The sequence below is a fragment of the Lolium rigidum genome, chromosome 7 (assembly GCF_022539505.1).
Source record: "Lolium rigidum isolate FL_2022 chromosome 7, APGP_CSIRO_Lrig_0.1, whole genome shotgun sequence".
Taxonomy (NCBI): domain Eukaryota; kingdom Viridiplantae; phylum Streptophyta; class Magnoliopsida; order Poales; family Poaceae; genus Lolium; species Lolium rigidum.
The window spans coordinates 139,865,125-139,869,361 of NC_061514.1; positions in this window are offsets into that span (position 1 = coordinate 139,865,125).

The window sequence follows — 4,237 nt, forward strand, 5'->3', positions numbered from 1 at the left end:
AAGAAGCGGGAAAACGTCTCACGAGTGGGACGAATGCCGATGTAGGCCTCCATGAAGGTGGCGTAGCAGGAAAGGTAAAAGATGGCATTGCCAGGAAGGTGGTGAGGTTGGAGTTCATAGAAATTTAAGAACTCCCGGAAAAAAGGAGAGGCAGGAAGGCCGAAGCCACGCTCAAAATGAGCAAGAAAAACAACATGTTCACCGGGCTGGGGCTCCGGTACGATTTCGTCACCGGGAAGCCGGCAGGATACTCCTTCCGGAATCCTGTGGGACCGGTATAGCCAATCGATCTCATATTCAGTAACATTGGAGCCCATCCAGGCTCCACGAGTGATGGGGGAGGGCTCTCCGTCGGATGATTCGCTAGAGCTACTCGTTTCTAAGTGGCTACCGGATGCTTGGCTAAAGCTACCGGATTCTAGATGGCCACCGGACTCTTGACGGCTACCGGATCCCTGCTGGTTGCCGGAATCGGTATCCATCGGATCTGAAGCCGTAGATTCGTCGGGAGATTGTCTACGACGGTTAACGGAGAGGGAAGAAGAAGAAGCGGAGGAAGATTCCTCGCCAGACATTGGTTTGGGAGGCGAAAAAACAGAAATCCCACACTTGAACCCCGCGCGAGGATCTACGAGTAAGAAGAAAATCAAAGAAAAAGAGGAAATAAGAACACCATCGACCCAAGATCTAGAAAGCAAGCAGATGGTAAGCAAAGTGAGATTGGCACTAACCTCGAGTGGCGCAGTCGCTGGGGAAGACGTTCGCCGGTGAAGGAGCGGACCTACAGTCGCCGACGAGCACCGTCGACGGCGAGGCGGAGAAGGACGCGAAGAAGCAAGAATGCAGCGGGCGCGACGAAGGTGCTGCGGAAGATTTCCGCACGACGAGGTCCGGCGGAAACGCGGCGTGAGTTCGCCGGGCGACGGAGCTCGAGCAAACGACGGTGGACGGAGAGCGGCGAAGGCGCAGAGGCGAGGAGCACTGTGCGCGAAGGTTGGGGAATGCGAGAAGAGGAAGAAGAAAGGGTAGTTGTCCTTATAAAGAAGAGAGGAGGTGGGCCGAAAACCGCCGGGCCGCGGCGGTTCGCCTCGCGGCCCGCGACGGTTCGCACCGTGGGCCGCCACGTGGCGAAGAAGTACACGCGAGAAAGTGAGAAGCCACACGGAGGCACACACAGGATCCGAAGTGGTTAGTGGGATCCGCAGTGCTGCATTTAATGAGCGCGCGGGAATCGAAGCGAAGTGACAACTGACACTGGCGCGACAGTTAACAGTGCGCATGTCACTGACAGGCGCGGGGCCCGAAATATTCTCGACTTCGCCGAGGAAAGAGTAAATGCGAATGATACCGGAGAAAAGAGATGCCGGGAGATGCCTTGCAAAAAGAAAAAAAAAGACAAATAAGGGCAAAGATGCCGGATCCAAGCTTAAAGCCGGAGAGATTAAACCGGTATCCTAAAAAGATGAAAACCTGGCATGGTCTGTAGGATAGAATCCGCCAGACTATACCAGCTTCGGGGACTAATATTGGGGGGTAACCCCGGTATGCCAAAGGCATGCCAAACCGGATGGTTTGAGCCATCGAGATACCGGTTTAATATTCTTACCGGAAAGTAAAGATAAGAGTTTGGGCTAAGTGAAGCTAAGCCGGTATCCCCAAGGGGGTATGCCGGAACCCGGTAAAGAAGATACCGGAGAGAAGGGCCTGTCGGCAGGACTGGTCAAAGATTCTCTTCAGAGCAAGAAGACAAGGATGAGCTAAGCAAAGCGGCTTTAATCGAGCCCCGGCGCCAAAGAGAGAGATGACGCTGAAAGAAGCCGGAGGACGTCAGCGTCCCTGATTAAAGAAGACTCCGGCGTCATCTGTGATTAAAGTTGCTTTGTAAAGTAGTTTGTCCAGTCAAAGATGCCATTAGGGTTTCTTGTTCTGTAAGCCACCCTCTCCCCTATATAAGGAGAGGGGGTACTGCCTCATACGGGCGCGTGTTCACAGAGGAGATTAGACGATAGAACTTGTATTCAAGCACTTGTAACCATGTTGAGATCAATGAAGCAAGCGATCTAGTGAAGAGTTCTTCCTCTTGTCTCTCTTCTTGCATACCGGCCTTTGGTTGTGTTCTTGAGGAAAGCATCCGGAAGTTCATCCCATCTAGTCGCAAACCCTGCCCCGAATCCTCTAGCGTCCATTCGGCCCCAATCTAAGCCATCCCATGGCATCTGTCTGTTCGCCACGACGACACAATCCGGTCAGACCGGGCTATAAACGAGAACAAGATTGAGGGAAGACGCCTCTCAAAGGGGGGCGATCAGCTCATATATATAGCATGGTTTACAACGCCTTGGAAGCCAAGGAAACAGTCCCCCATCGTATCAATCTACAACTATACAAGGTAGGCAAGATACGGTAGGATCTCTAGACAGCTATACAAGTTACGTACGTTAACATCCCCCCGCAGTCAATGCGTCGACTGGACGAACGCATAGACTGTACCGAAAATCCAAGAACAGCTGGGACGGCAGGCCCTTCGTCATAATGTCAGCAAACTGGTGTGAGGATGGCACGTGAAGAACCCGAATCTGACCAAGAGACACCTTTTCGCGGACAAAATGGATGTCGATCTCGATGTGCTTCGTACGACGATGCTGAACCGGGTTGCAGGCCATGTAGACAGCGCTGACATTATCACAAAAGACGACGGTTGCGGTACGGAGAGGGCGATGAAGCTCGTGAAGAAGCTGACGAAGCCAACAACACTCAGCCACAGCGTGAGCGACAGCACGATACTCGGCCTCAGCACTGGAGCGAGAAACTGTAGCCTGGCGCTTGGAGGACCAGGACACAAGATTGTCACCGAGATATACACAGTAGCCCGAAGTAGACCGGCGAGTGTCGGGACAGCCGGCCCAGTCAGCATCCGAGTACGCGGTGAGCGATGTAGCCGGTGTAGAATGCAGCCGAAGACCAAGATCCAGTGTACCCTTGAGGTATCGCAGAATTCGCTTGACCAAGTTGAGATGAGGCTCACGAGGAGCATGCATGTAGAGGCACGCTTGCTGAACAGCATGTGCAATGTCGGGACGCGTCAGTGTCAGGTACTGAAGGGCGCCAGCAAAGCTGCGGTACTCAGTAGGATCGGCAATGAGAGGACCATCATCGGCGGAGAGCTTGCAACGAGTGTCTATGGGAGTAGCACACGGGTTGCAATCAAACATGCCAGCTCGGTGTAGTAAGTCGATGGCGTACTGGCGCTGTGAGAGCAACATCCCGGAGGGCGAGCGAGTAACCGAAATGCCAAGGAAGTAGGAGAGATCTCCGAGGTCGGTCATGGAGAACTCGCTATGTAGAAGCTCGGTGATGTGCTGGAGAAGGCCGGTGCTGGAGGCGGTGAGGATGATGTCGTCCACGTACAGAAGGAGGTAGGCCACCTCATCACCCCGTCGAAGAATGAACAGGGAGACATCACAAAGAGACGCAACGAACCCGAGTCGATGTGCGTAGTGAGCGAAGCGCTGGTACCAGGCACGAGGGGCCTGCTTGAGACCGTAGAGGGACTTGTGGAGCCGACATACATGTTGAGGATGATCAATGTCGATGAAGCCAGGTGGTTGCTCGCAGTAGACCACCTCGTCAAGATTGCCATGAAGGAAGGCGTTCTTGACGTCGAGTTGATGAATTGGCCAAGCACACGAGACGGCGATGCTGAGGACGACACGAATCGTGGCGGGCTTGACAACCGGACTGAAAGTCTCATCGAAATCAACTCCTGGCTGCTGAGAGAACCCACGAACAACCCATCGTGCCTTATATCGAGCAAGACCACCATCAGAAGCAAACTTGTGCTTGTATATCCACTTTCCTGAAACAACATTAGCACCAACCGGACGAGGAACAAGCGACCAAGTACGGTTATGGATAAGAGCATTGTACTCATCAGTCATGGCAGCACGCCAGTGGGGATCCTGGAGTGCACCCCGATATGTTTTCGGAATAGGAGAAACCGAGGTGTGAACAGCCGAGAGGTTGAGCTTGTCAACCGGCCGAACGATGCCATGCTTTGCACGAGTGATCATGGTGTGCGTGTTCACGGCTGGCTCGGTACGGCCACGAGTAGGAGGCATAGGTGGAGGTGGGGGCGGAGGTGGTGTAGGCGAGGTAGACACCGGCGAGATAGGCGGGCTAGACTCAGGCGAGCACGTGCGATCAGCAAGCAAATCGGATGCATGTGCAGGTGAGCTGG